Source organism: Myotis yumanensis, unplaced genomic scaffold (assembly GCF_028538775.1).
Source record: "Myotis yumanensis isolate MYYU_CA2020_CCGP unplaced genomic scaffold, mMyoYum1.0.hap1 SCAF_8, whole genome shotgun sequence".
NCBI classification, from domain to species: domain Eukaryota; kingdom Metazoa; phylum Chordata; class Mammalia; order Chiroptera; family Vespertilionidae; genus Myotis; species Myotis yumanensis.
The window spans coordinates 15,748,405-15,764,049 of NW_027223759.1; positions in this window are offsets into that span (position 1 = coordinate 15,748,405).

The window sequence follows — 15,645 nt, forward strand, 5'->3', positions numbered from 1 at the left end:
TTCTAATTCCATTGTGGGTTTTCCACCCAAGATTTGACGCACATTAACCTGTATCTTATATGATAGGTTTTAGGTTCTTTTTGGCTAAGATAAAATACTTGTTTCCTTTTTTTGGGAGGTGGGGCTCAGGAAATGAGATTAACCTTGAGTATTTCCCCTTCATTTCACTGGTCCTTACCACAGCCTAACATGCTTAAGCACTTACTAGGCAACCACAGGGATTTACTTATTCCACACATATCGACCACCTATTATATGCTGGGCTATGTTATAATAGGCATTGGGGTTACTAGGTGTGTAAGATAGATTTGATTTCTGGTCTCTTAAAGTTCTGTTGGAAACTGGGGGCTGTGGAAGATAGTAATCAATCACATGAAATGATTTCAAGTTGTCAGAAGCAATACAAAGAAAACAAACCAAGTGCCATGAAAATAATTACTTGAGGTGAAGTGGACACCTGCTTTCAGCTGCCATTTCAGCTTAGAAGAAGACCCTTTCCTGGTAGTTGGCAGGTTTCACATAATTACATGCCCTAACAGCTGCTTCCTTAGATTTTAGTCCAAAGTTGACATACCCACTATGCCCAATAATTTGCTTACCCAAGCTCTTCTATCACCTGCAATTTATTTCCTTGTCTGAGCTTTGTCTGTAAATTACAATCCACATTTGGTGGATGAGAACTACATGGAAATCACATCTTTTTATTGACTTTCCCACTTAACAAATTGAATGAAAAGTATAGTTCCTGGTTCTGAATCTGTCAAGCCTAATAGATAGCATTTATTAAGCCACACACTGTTCCAATCACAATTTGCCCCAGCAAGAATCAGACTGTATTTGTGATTTACTCAGATAATGATTATGTAGCTTATAAAGCCCAACCTCAAATCTAAAGCAAGTGGTGAATGGTTGAATTATTCCTCAATCAGAATGTTGACTAGAGAAATCTGGTTTACTTCTCACTGACCTGATTCTATGATCATTGACAAATTATTTTAGCTTCAGAGAGACTTAAATATAAAATGAGAGGAATGTATGAGGTAAGAGCAAACATTTCTTTGTGCTGCAAAGTTCTGTGGTTTTTGCTTTTTGAATAGAATCGTTATTATTAATGGCCATCCATTGAGGGTTAATTTGCATGATCTTCATTAATCCTTACAACTCTGAGGGAAATGTATAATTTTCAGATCAAAAGACTCAGAAAGGTAAAGTATTGCTCTAGTTACAGCATAAATGTCAAAAAACAGAAACAGAACCTGGTTTTGATGCAATCTAAAGCCTAAGCTCTTAACCATTGCTTCCTATTGGCTGAAGGAAGAATAATTAACATGTGAAAAACTATGGGAGGGTTGCACCTCAGCCCTTCAGTTGTGACAGAATTAAATCTTGGCTTGTAAAAAATGACCCACTTTAAAGTTACCTTTCAGAAGAAGAGGGGCAATAAGGTGGAATAGAACTACTAGGACGTTGGCAGAGGTGCTGATGGCAGGGACACCTTGGGAGTACTGGGAACCACAGAGCGGAAGAGGGCACATAATAATGATAGACCCACACTCGTGGCATTTATTATCTAGAGGGGATATATATATATATATTTCATTAATGGGAGCATTTTCCATGGGACTCCTAAGGACAGCCAACAGGTTGGATTTGATTTGGTACCCACTGCCTCCCTGTATTCAGGGCTCTGTTCCCTTTGCAGGTGATGCTGTAGCCACACTGACCTTCCCTGTCAGGGCCTGTAACTGCTGTACCCTTTGCCTGTAATACTTTTCCACACACCTTTTGATGGCAGCCTCCTGAGATCATTTTTTTTTTAAACCCTGAGATCATTTTGATTTCAGCCCTAATGTTACCTCTTCAGAAAGACCTCCAATCATGCTATCTTAAGCAGCTCCTATTCCGGTCATTCTTTAGACCAGCATTCGGTTTTATTTTCTTTGTAGCCTTTATAAGTTTTACATTTTTAATTTGTTTTCAAATATATATAGGAAGTGAGCTCTACGAGATCGTGGACTCACCTGTCTGGCTCTACGCTGAGTCTCAAGCTCCCAGATCATAGTAAGCCCCAAACAAATATTTATTTATTGACTGGATGAATAAATAAATGAAAGAATGTTATAGGTTTTGGTGATGGCCAATTATGAATAAATTGCCCAAGACAGTTTGGAGTGCCAAAATTTGAGAGCTAGGAAGAACTTGAGTAGCTAGAGGAGAGGAATGGCAATGAGTAGAGAATGGGCTATGAGAGCTGTGGACAAAAATAGTGGTTCTATGGGAAGTAACCTTACAGGGTGATCTGATCATAAATTCCTAACTGGGCAGGTCATGGTCGGTAGTTAAGCCTCAGGCATATAATTTCTTTAATAAAAGGTTTATCTTTGCCTTAAGCAAGCCCCATCGATTGTCTGGTGCATATACATCTACACACCCTTGAAATAAGCAGCAACCACCCTCCAGGGAGCACATAGTCTTGTTAACTATCCTGCAATGCAATCCCCGCTTTGCTTTCTCCCACCTCCATGTGATCTTCCGTATTTTCCACCCTTAATTTCAAACACATAAAAAACTACGAAACTGTTATTCTCCAGAACATTTGAGATCTTGCTCCCCAGCATATGTCATCAAATAAACCCCTATAAAAATTCTCTCCAGGTTTGGATGTTTTTTTATGTGGGTAGAATCCACTCTGAAAAGATAAAAGCTTCGGCATTATATTTAGTTGAAGTAAGAGGAAATGGGGGCTTAAAAACAATTTTCACTATGTAAAGTTTAACGATGAAGAGAATAGTCATTATTTCTTAGTGTGAGGCTAACAGGGATGAGTGAAAAGATTTTCAGTTAAAATAAATAACTTACTAACTGGGGATTATGAGATACTCCAAAAGTGTGCTGAAATGTTGTAAACTATTTTCTCTTAAGCCCTAGCTGGTTTGGCTCAGTGGATAGAGTGTCGGCCTGCGGACCGAAGGGTCCCAGGTTCGATTCCAGTCAAGGGCGTATGCCTGGGTTGCAGGCTCAGTCCAATGTGCAGGAGGCAGCCAATCCATGATTCCCTCTCATTATTGATGTTTCTATCTCTCTCTTCCTCTCCCTTCCTCTCTGAAATCAATAAAAATATATTTTTAAAAAATAGTTGGGTGTTCCCAGAAGTGGAATCACTGGTTCATAAGGCAGTTTCATTTTTAATTTTTTGAGGTAACTCCACAGTGACTGCACCAATCCTGCATTCCCAACAGCAGTGCACAAGGGTTCCCTTTTTTCCACATCCTTGCCAACATTTGTTGTTTGTTGATTTATTGATGATAGCCATTCTGACAGATGTGAGGTGATATCTCATTGTGGTTTTAATTTGCGTTTCTCTGATGATTAGTGACTTTGAGCATCTTTTCATATGTCTATTGGCCATCTGTGTGTCCTCTTTGGAGAAGTGTCTTTTGCCCTTTTTTTAATAAGATTTTTTTTGGTGTTGAGTTTTATAAGTTCTTTATAAATTTTGGATATTAACCCGTTATCAGATGTAACATTGGTGAATGTCCTCCCATTCAGTGGCTTGTCTTTTCATATTGTTGATGGTTTCCTTTGCTGTGCAAAAACTCTTTAGTGCATTATAGTCCCATTTGTTTATTTTTTCTTTTGTTTCTCTTGCCCGAGAATATATCAGAAAAAAAATATTGCTATGAGAAATGTCCCAGATTTTACTGCCTATGTTTTTTCTTCTAAAATTTTTATGGTTTTGAGTCTAACATTTAAGTCTTTAATTCATTTTTAGTTTATTCTTGTGTGTGGTATAAGAAGGTGATTTAGGTTTTTTTGAGTGCCCATATCTGTCCAATTTTCTCAACACCATTTATTGAATAGATTATCTTCAGTCCATTTTATGTTTTTGCCTCCTTTGTCAAATATTAATGGACTATAAAGGCATGGATTTATTTTAGGGCTCTCTATTCTGTTCCATTGATCTATATGTCTGTTTTTATGCCAGCACCATGTTGTTTTGATTACTATGGCCTTGTAGTATACTTTGATATTTATCCAAGAAATTTGAAACACTAACTTGAAAGAATATATGTACCCCTAGTTCATTGCTATTTACAATAGCCAAGATTTGGAAGCAGTCCAAGTGTCCATCATCAGTAGATGAGTGGATAAAAGAGTGGATAAGAGAGTATATTTACACAATGGAATACTACTCTGCCATAAAAAGGAAGAAAACTTTATCCTTTGGGACAGTATGGGTAGATCTGGTGAACATTATGCTAAGTGAAATAAGCTAGTCAGAGAACGACAAGTACCATATGATTTCACTCATGTCTGGAATTTAATGAACAAACTGAACTACTAAGCAAAATAGAGACAGACTCATAGAGAGCAGGAAGACAACTCAAAGGGAGAGGATGTTGAGGTGTGGTAAAGGGATTAAGCAAAACAGGAGAGAGAGACAAGAGAGAGAGAGAGAGAGAGAGAGAGAGAGAGAGAGAGAGAGAAAGAGAACTCTTGGACAACAGTGTGGTGATTGCAGGGTGAGGGGATGGAGGTGGGAGAGGGCATAGTGGGGATAAATGGTGATGGAAAAAATAAAATAAAATAAATTAATTTAAAAAAAGAATAGTTTAAGTGCAAGCTTGCTAAGAGACTAAAAGTAGATAATAAAGTTTTTTTTTTCTTTTTTGGGGTGTTATTTGCACTCCTTTCATCACTAAATTTTTAAGTAGAATTGTTTCTTCAGCACTCAATACATCTCATCTGTGTGTAAGTAGGAGACTGGTATTATTTTTCTCCTCTGGTCTTAGTTAGTTACCTTGTTAGAGGTCACACAACATCCCAGGCAAGCAGGGCCAGTGGTCAGGAGTCTCGTCTACCGAGGGAAATGGCGAGCCAGTGGAAAAGGAGTCAGTGTGATTCTTTACTTCCCCTGGCGGTGGGAGGTGTAAGGTTTCTCAAGGAGGGGCATTTATAGTGATTGAAATTGCTCAGGGCTTGCTTCATAGTGTCATTCTGGTCCTGTAGTATGTGATTCTGGCAAGCGGGGAGTATGAGCGGGACAGAAAATCCCGGACAGTGGCACAGAAGGGCCCGGGGTGTAGATGCTACCTTGGTTCACCTAATAACGTGGATCAATCTCACACAGTGTTGAGCTAAAGGATTCAGATATGATTCCATTTTTATAAAGTTCAAAACCAAGGGAAACTAATGATGGTGTTAGAAGACATGATGGTGGCTAGAGGAGGGTGGGCTAGCGAGGGTGGTTGCACAAATACGTTCACTTTGGGGTAGTTCTCAAGCTGTACACTTAAGATTTCCGCACTTTTCTGAATGTAAGTCACACTTTAATAAAAACTTCCATAAGGAACCGACACACTACTTCCCTCCAAAGTAAAAGGAATGACATTGGATGGACTCAAAGGGACTTATTGTAAGGGACTCAGAGAGCAGGAGGGTTCTGTCTTCATTCTGGAGACGGGCAGCAACTGCAGAGACAAGAATAGCCAGGGGCTGACAGTGCATCTGCTCCTCCTCGTCCCGGTCAAGGTTTTCTAATTCGGGCCCAGGAGAGTATCCATGTCTCCGGAGGCCACACTGTGGCACGTTGAGAATTCCCAAAGGAGCGGCGGCCTCTGAGCTGTTGGAGGAGTTTTAGAGGCGGGGACAGCACCAAGGGCACGCTTGTCTTGCTGTAAACCGGCACCAGGATCTAAAAAAACGCGAGACACCTGTTTTTCTCTAATTACAAATTTTTTTAAAATTGAATTTATTGGGGGTGACATTGGTTCATAAAATGATATAGGGTTCAGGCTTACAATTGTATAATATCCTTATAAATGTCATCGTGAGATTTCTAGTTTTTTAATTGCCTGATTCATTCTTGGGCATCAAATAATTGTGGGCTCTTCTCCCATGGAGGAAGTTGGGACCATAAAAGCTGGGGAAAAGGCAGAATGGGATGCCCAGGCTCTTTTCTCCGCTGGTAATGAACTATTTGTAGTCAAGACCAAGCGCATGTATTGATTCTCATCAAGTGGGATTCTTTACAGAGTGAAAACGCTGTCTGCCCTGGAGTGAGCCCCGTGGGACGGTTCGCGCCGCACTTTTTCAAATGAACAGATTAAGCCCCTCATAAAATGTTTCTTCTGACACATCCGCACTGTATGTATTCCAATCCCCTCGGTGCCCCTTTGGCAGTTAGGACTCTTGTAGCTCCAGCCGCACAGCCCGTGTACCAGCTGGCAGGTGATATTTTCCCCTTCCCTGGACTGTGAAAAGGAAGAATGAGATTGCTGTTTGTTGAAATAGACGGTATATCTCAGAAGCCCCATTTCAATAATCTTCTGGAGGCAAGAATGAATGTGGGATTGGAAAGGGCATTAGGACATGGCTAAGTAAATAGCATGAGGTCCCTCAGCACCTGGACAGCCAGCCGTGCTACAGTGTGACTTCGAGGCTTTACATTTCACAGTCTCTGTCTTCAGCAAACAGACTCTGAAAGGTCTTGCACAGAGGCAGAATTTTAAGTCTGAACACTCCGGAAAGTTGGTCTTCGAAATCCAAAGCTGTCACATAGTCCCCTGAGAAGGGCCAGAAACTTTCCAACTAAACCTTTTAAATGTCTCCAGTAGCTGTTAAATCCAATGTGCCTTGAGTTTTCCTCTCCGATTTAGTCTTCTGAGATGTATACATGTTCGTGTACATTTCTCCAACTTCAGGACTGGACTCCGCCATCACAGGTGTGTAGAAAACGTCCATGGTATTGGGCCTTGATATTTCAAGTCAACAAATCCAAGATATGCTGGCAAAGGGAGACCTTGGCTTAGAGGTGGGAGGAGTGAGGAGCCAGTAGGTTCTGAGTGCTCAAGTTTGATCCCATTTGTTTCCTCAAATTATATTTCTTTAAGTGTGAAGTAGAGGGCTATCTAAAGCAGGCCTTATGCCTGGCCGGTGTGGTTCTGTGGTTGAGCATTGACCTATGAACCAGGAGATCATGGTTCGATTCCCAGTCAGGACTCCATCCCCAGTCGGGGGTGTGCAGGAGTCAGCTAACTGACAATTCTCTCTCATCATTGATGTTTCTATCTCTCTCTTCCTCTCTGAAATCAATAAAAATATATTTAAAAGTTTTAAATCAGGCCTTGTATGTGGTGGAATAATTTTTAGGCGACTTCTCACAATGGTCTAGTTTTCCTAGAATGTAGAATAAAATGGATGAACTCCTACCTCATCTCATGTTACTTTCCTCCTCAAACATTGGACCCTGTCATTCTGGCCTTCTTCAGTTTAGTGGTTGTGTCTCTGCATCTCAGGACCTTAGGATATGCTGTACTCTCTCCCTGGGCTGCCCTTCTCACCTTTTTTCCCCCTTTCCTTCAAGTCTTAGTTCAGATCGTCTCCTCAGAGAGGCCTTACCTCTCACACTACCTAATGTATATTCTATTCCCTCCATTCCACAGTGCAACATTTCATTTGATGGACTAATGGAATTTATAAGAATTTTAATTATTTAGTTACTTGATTGTCATGCATTTCACTTATTATGGTGTAAATTCCAGGAGGCAGCATTCATGGCTATCTTGTCTACTGTTGTAGTTATCTAAGTTAAGCACAGTATCTGACATATAGTATGCTCAGTAAATATCTGTTGCATAAGTGTGTGAAAAAAACTCATTTTAGGTGATTTTTTTTTTTACTATACCAAGTTTTTATTGAGGTAAGTATCTTAGATGTTTTCCAGTCTGGGACACTGTTATAATCCTTTAAATAAGAAGAAAGTAAAGAGAAGCATTTATTAGAGTTTTAGAGAAAGGAAGGATGAGAGTTGCTCTCATTTCCTCTTTCTAACCCTGAATTCATTATCTATTGCTTTATAACAAATTGCCTCCAAACTTAGCCTAAAGCATCAATAACATCTATTAGCTTATATACTTTCTATGAATCAGGAGCTCAGAACTAGCTTACATGAGTGCTTCTGGCTCAGATACTCATGAGCTTATAATCAAGATATTGGCCACAGTCATCTGTAGAGTTGACTGGGGCTGGAGGATCCACTTCCAGGGTGGTCCAGTCACATGGCCACCTTGTAGGGACTGGATATTGACAAGAGGGCTCAGTTCCTTGCCATATGGGTCTCTCCGAATGACTGCTTGAGTGTCCACAATATGACAGCCAGGTTCTCCAAGAGCCAGTGAACCAAGAGAGCACACTGAAGCTGCAATGTCTACTATGACCGCTTCAGGAGTCACACATCGTTATTCTCAATGTGCTGTCTGTTACTCTTCAGCCCTACTCAATGTGAGAGGGGATACAGGATGTCAATATCAGAAGGCAAGAGTCATTAGAGGTCATGTTGCAGGCTCGCTTCCACAGATCCCTACATGATTGTGTCCTTTGATTTCTGGGGTTTTTCATCCCTGCTTCTCTTCCTCATTCAGCCAATATCAATATTAACCCTCTAATAAGGAGATATTTCAGGACACAGAGACCTATAGTAGAGAGCTGCATTTAAGAAAACAGTATGTGCTTATTAGTATCAATTTTCACATGCACAGAGATATCCTCAGGCCAATCATTATGCCTGCTTAAGTAACAAACACCTAGAAGGTTCTCAACAAATGGAATTTTTTTGAACAAGAGAATGAAAAGAATAAACAAAGGGATTGACTTTTCTCCCTCATGCACCTGAGGGCTGGTTTTGTGCTGTGATTTACATACACAATTGCCAGACATCAGAAATACACATCGATTTTAATCAAAAAGAATTAAATGGGCCATTACCTTTTAATTTTCATAGTCTGGGTAGATGCCTATCAGACTTGAATCCCATTCAACACAAACCAGACAGTTCTTTCACTTTTACTCAAGGGCAGTTTTATCCCTTTCTTCTTTGGTTTTTCTTAAAAAGTATTTACATTTGGTGAGTTTGATTCAACCATTAAATTTAATGCCTAACACTCAGCATGGGTATTTTTAATTCTATACCTACTTGCCTTAGTTATAATCCATCTCTAAAACTATTCTATAAATGTTATCCCTCTGGCCTCAACTACTATCATTACATTTATATCCTACTTGTAAAATGCTTTTGGAATTTTAAAAGTTTCCACACTCCAATAACCTACCCAACTTATCTTTCCTTCAAATGTTCAGAAACTGTATGATCCAACTGTAGCAGTGAAGCATCGAGTTACACTTTATACCATAAGAATGCCATTCATTATAATTCTCATTAAGTGATTTGGTGGCTAGACTTTGCTAAAGAGATTTTTCTAGAGCACTGCCAGAAAATCAAAACTAGGAGCCCTCATCCAGTGCTTGTGGAGTATATAGTTATGGGCTAACTATGTTGTAGATCCATTAACAGTATCTAGTGCAGTTGAAATTGTATATATCCTAGGGCCCAATAATAACAGTGCTCAGTGTAGAGATGCTCACCACTTGGGCCTGAAACTGTACACTGCAGCATTGTTATATAAAAAAAAAAATTGGAAAGCATAAAAGGTAAAAACAAAAGCAGATGACAGCACAAGGCATTAAAAATATAAAATATTGATATAATTCATGCAATGAAACATTCCACTGAAGCAAAAGTGAATAAAATAGTACACATATCAACATAGGTGAGTTTCACAAGCATTATATTGAAGGATAAAAAGCAAGTTGTTCAAGCATCCATAGTTCATGATTCCATTTGTATTGCTTAAAACATGCAAACCAATATTATATGTTATTTATGGCCTAAACAGAATGAAAATACAACACTATCAATAAAAATGACAAACTTCAAATTTAATATAGAAATTTTCTTTGTAAGAGGGAGGGAGAGTCAATGGGTCCTGGGGTTGGTAGATAGAGGCATTTAATTGTAGTTTTGTTTTGTTTTTTTTTAATTAAATCTTTATTGTTCAGATTATTACATTTGTTCCTCTTTTTTCCCCCCATAACTCCCCTCCTTCCAGCTTCCACCCCACCCTCCACCCTCACTCCCCACCCACTGTGTTCATCCATAGGTGCATGATTTTTGTCCAGTCACTTCCCGCATCTCCCACACCCCTTTTTCCCCCAAGAATAGTCAGTCTATTCCCTTTCTATGTCCCTGATTCTATTATAATCACCAGTTCATTCTGTACATCAGGTTATTTATTCACTTGATTCTTAGATTCATTTGTTGATAGATGCATGTTTGTTGTTCATAATTTGTATCTTTACCTTTTTCTTCTTCTTCCTCTTCTTAAAGGATACCTTTCAGCATTTCATATAATACTGGTTTGGCGGTGATGAACTCCTTTAGCTTTTCCTTATCTGTGAAGCTCTTTATCTGACCTTCAATTCTGAATGATAGCTTTGCTGGATAAAGTAATCTTGGTTGTAGGTTCTTGGTATTCAGCACTTTGAATATTTCTTGCCATTCCCTTCTGGCCTGCAAAGTTTCTGTTGAGAAATCAGCTGACAGTCGTATGGGTATTCCCTTGTAGGTAATTAAGCCTCTTTCTCTTGCTGCTTTTAAGATTTTCTCTTTGTCTTTTGCTCTTGGCATTTTAATGATGATGTGTCTTGGTGTGGTCCTCTTTGGATTCCTTTTGTTTGGGGTTCTCTGCGCTTCTTGGACCTGTAAGTCCATTTCTTTCTCCAGGTGGGGGAAGTTTTCTGCCATTATTTCTTGAAATAGGTTTTCAATATCTTGCTGTCTCTCATCTTCTGGCACTCCAATGACTCTGATATTAGACCGCTTAAAGCTGTCCCAGAGGCTCCTTACACTATCTTCACACTTTCGGATTCTTTTTTCATTTTGCTTTTCCAATTGGGTGTTTTTTGTCGAATCTTTGGTTTGATTATTGTACTCCTCTGGTCTGCTATTGGGTATAATATTCTTTATTTCAGTCCGTGTATGCTTACTTTCTAATTTCTTTATCGTAGCATCGAGGGTCTCATTAGTTTTCGTGAGGCTCTGCACAAATTTATGGCAAGCCCTCAAAATTGCGATTCTTAGCTCCATATCCTCCATTTCTGTCATGTTTCTTTGTCTCCGCATCTTTTATGCTTTCTTGGTGCACCCCCTTGTGGTCTCTGTGCGCAGTCTTGTTCTAGCCAAGCCTTAATTGTTGTAGTTAACACTAGAGGGATTTGCCCCCCAGGCCGGCTGGCTATAGGAATCAGCTGTATGGAAAACGTCTGCCTTCTGGGGAGGCACTAATCCAGCCTTTGCCTGAGGCGATCGGCAAATGGCTGTGCGCAGGCTTTGGGCGGGGCGGGATCAACAGGGCGGGCGGAGGGAGCAGTTATGGCCACGCTCAGTCCCGTTCCCAGAGGCTCTGCTTCTCAGAACCCCGGCAGCCGCTGCAAACCTCGGAGAGAAAGTTGCCCTCAGGTTCCAACTGATGCTGGATAATCCCGCTTCTCCCGTTTGAGTCTGGGTCCCTAGAGACTCGCCCGGATCTGGAGCCCAGAGTCTGAGACTCACTCCCGACAGAAAACGACAACCGCGCCCTCAGCCACCAGCCTGCTTTGCGCGCGCACCTCGGTACCTTTGTATTTTCCACACTGTGCCGCCTCTGATCCTCGATTTGCTGTTCTCTTTCCTTCTAGTTGTAGAGTCTCTCTTCAGCCAGCCTTCCTGTGGTTCTGGGTGATGTCCGTTCAGTCTTTTAGTTGTATTTTTGAAATGGTTGTTTGCGGCAGCGGTCTCCGGTGTTTACCTACGCCGCCATCTTGGTCTCGCCCATTTAATTGTAGTTTTAATGTTTTATTCCTTGTCCCTGATGGTAGGTATATGGTTTTTACTTTATACCTTTACTTTATACTTTTACTTTGCAGGGTATTTCATAATTTAAAAAATACAAAGTGGGGACATCATCTGAGAACTATAAGTTGGTGGCTTTATGATGAGAATTGGAATAGGGTTATAACAATGCCTAACATATGTGCAAACAACATTTATGCAATAATTCTCACTGGAGTGTCCACATTTTTTATACAGACTTCTGCTACATCCAACATTGACTTCATCTTTTATCCAGGTAATTATTCTGTGTAAAATCAGATGTGGCCCTCTCTCATTTTCATCTGTAAAAGTGAGTTGGTTGCATTAGGTCATTTTTGACCTCAAATGTATTATTTGGCTGTAATATTTGATTAAGGTCTAAAATTTTGGGTATTAAAAATAAAGAGCCTCGAAAATAATCCAGGTTACAAAAGGGAGAATTAGCCTCTCAAGAATTTCTCAACTACTTCCCTCACATATTTTAAATAATGTTTAAAATATAAACATTCACCCAGCCAGCATGGCTCAGTGGTTGAGTGTTGACCTATGAACCAGGAGGTCACAGTTTGATTCCCGGTTAGGGCACATGCCTGAGATGCAGGTTCAATCCCCAATGTGGGGTGTGCAGGAGGAAGCTGATTAGTGATTCTCTCTCATCATTAATATTTCTATCTCCCTCTCTGAAATCAATAAAAATATATATATTTAAAAAATATATAAACATTCAATGAATATTTGTTCTCCTGCTCTTTCTATTTGCCTTTCTAGTGCTGCAAAGCTGGTCAGAAAAAGGAAGGGAGAAAGAGATGGAGGAAGGGACACTCTGAGGGTGGCTAACTTCCTCCCCTGCTTCTGTATATGATATAGTTGCTATACTTTTATCACTAGGCAAGTGCCTAGAGATTTGCAGATTAAATTTGTATAAGTGCTTTGGGGTTTCCCTCATATAGTCTCTGAGCATTCTATCCTTAGTTGGTGAAATACAGGTTTGATGCTTGGCATTGGCTATCCTGGAATGTCTGTACTACTCTAAATTCCAGTAATTATATCTATACTAGAGGCCCAGTGCATGAAATTCGTGCGGGGGTGGGGGGGGGGTCCCTCAGTCCGGCCTGCAATGACGTAAGTGTTCCACGCCCGGCCTGGCCAGAGGCCCTCTACAGCTGGGGTGGAACGCTTGCCTCGTTGCCATGGCAAAGAAGCAAGCATTCCACCAGGCCACTCACGCTGCCCGCTCTCAGCGGCCGTCCCCCTTGGACTGGGGGACTATGGCAGGGCTGAGAGGACTGGGAGCCACCATCTTTGTGGCAGAGTGATGGCCAATTTGCATATTCCCTCTTTATTAGATAGGATATCTTTAATCTTTAGAAAATGATACCCCAATGTTCACAGAATGAAATTTCCATCCTCCCAGCTGTCAGAAATATAGAAAAAAAATCTTATGGAATAAGGAAAAATAAACTCCAGATGCAAGGACATAGTTGTTCCAAGTTTCATTAAAGCATTGGTTCTCAACCTGGGCTGCACATTGAAATCGAGGGGAGTTGTTAAAAAACAAACAAACCAAAAAACCCAAACACTGATGCCTGGTCTCATTTCCAGAGATCCTAATTTGTGTAGTATGGATGCAGACTGGACATCAAAAAATCAAAGACTCTTTTAGATTATTTCAATGTACAGTAAAGTTTTGAAACACACATTAAATTATTAATATTTTTTATAAATTATTTAAAAATGTGATTGAAAACTTACTGACTCCCGTTGAGTCGGTTTATGCAGATTAAAGGTAACTTGTTAAAGGTCAATGCTCTCCAAAGCCAGGCCCGATGCAGACAGAAATGGGAGCCGCCAGGCAGTGTGAGGGAGATAGAGTAACATTCCTTCCTTCCTCTGTGTGAGAGAAGCAGAAACCTATTACCAGTATTCCTGGGTGTTAAGCATTTGTGAAATGGTATCATATGTACTTAGCAGTGCTTTGGACATAGTGAGATTTAATACATATTCACTGAATAGATGAATGAAAAAAATGAATGAAAGAAGGAAATGTTGAATAAGAGGAATACTCAGTGATATAATCATACTCCCGAGAACTAAACGTCACCTATCAATTCTATTCCACTTCAGAAATAAAGAAGTTGAAAGTCCCATATCCCTATTCTCCTTATTCCCCTGGCATTGTAGAAAAGCACTCTATCTTTGTAATGTTGATTCTCCCTAGTCCTAATGGAAATGAATATTGCCTCTCATCTCAGCTCTGGTTTGAGTTCACCCATCATTTAGTTCCCTCTCAGAAAGCTGGAAAAGGGAAGTTCTTGCTTCACAGCTGTCCTGAGATCAAGATGTTCCCCAAATAAAATTAAACACTAAACATTCAAGACGTTTCAAGATGAGATATGCTTCTTTTTAAACAATTTTCTTGGCAGTACCTTAAGTGTTGAAAAGAACATTTGCTGAGTGGTGGTTTGGGGCTATATTTCCTTACCTACTTGGGAAGCAGGTTCTGTATCCCACTCCCCCTTGCGGTGTCTCTGCCCTCTGCCCTGAGCAGCTGTGAGCTTGTTCACAGAAGATGCGCGTTCGCTTTGAGACAGCGTTTAGCTCCCCTACATCAATTCTGTGAAAGGGGCTTCATCTCAGGATGATATTTATACCACTTCAGGTTCAGCCAAGTTCTCCTCAGCCGTCCCAAGGGAGGCAGGAACATACTGAAGAGCCTGCTCCCCTTATCTTTCTGCTAAATCAATACTGCACTTGACTGCTTCCCACTTGACTCATTATTTGCAGTGTTAGAAAAAAACCTCAACTCACATTGAAGAGAAGTGGACCAAAAATGAAGTTCCTAAGTGTGTCAGACTAACAAGAACAGGGAGGGGGAAAAGCCAGGAAATAATTTTGGTTGATACTTTTCGCCTTTTATGTGAGTTTTGTTGTCATGATCCAACGTTTCTGTTTCTTTTGGGTCCCCAATACAGAAGGGAAGGAAGGCACAAGAAGTGTTTGTTTTCTTTTACTTTGAAAACTAGAATTACTGCCACTCATTTACTTTAGGAAAAGTATTATTTTATGTTAAACAAAAGTAAAAATGTTAACATGAAAACAGGCAAGAGACTCAATGACATAACTCCTTGGGTTAATTCATTTTTTTTTGAAGTTCATTTTTTTTTCTGTTTATAAAACTACACCTGCTTATTGTAAAATGATGCAGAACTCTATAATATAGAAAAGGTAAATTTTCCATAATTTCTAGCAAAAATAGTTTAGCATGTATTTTCAAGGGTTTTCTATACATAATCTAACATATATAATCATAATGTAGTAATAATAATTGCATTTTTTTATAAAAACAGGTTGTATTTTACATCTGCAACTTTCTTTGTCTTAGTTCACAGTATATACACTGGAGTATGTTGTATTGCCAATTCTGGGTCACTTAATACAAAAAAAATATGTGTTAAGTTTTCATGTTTCAGTTGAATCAAAACCTTACCCTCAGGCTCCTGCCTGAGACGGGATTTTGTTATCAGAATTATTTGCATTTATAGAAATAAAAGCCTAATTTCATCTGGAAAGGCAGCACAAGAATTTACTGAACATGAATCATATGCTACATACAAGGGTGACACAAAAATGAATAAATTGTGTTTATGCCCACAATCAAGTGCAGATGACAGACAGGAGTAACTACAGTCTAAAGCCATTAAGTTTATGTTCCACAACAGTGGTCTAAGTCAGTGGTTGGCAAACTCATTAGTCAATAGAGCCAAATATCAATAGTACAATGATTGAAATTTCTTTTGAGAGCCAAATTTTTTTAAACTTAAACTATATAGGTAGGTACATTGTTATTAACTTAATTAGGGTACTCCTAAGGCTTAGGAAGAGCCACACTCAAGGGG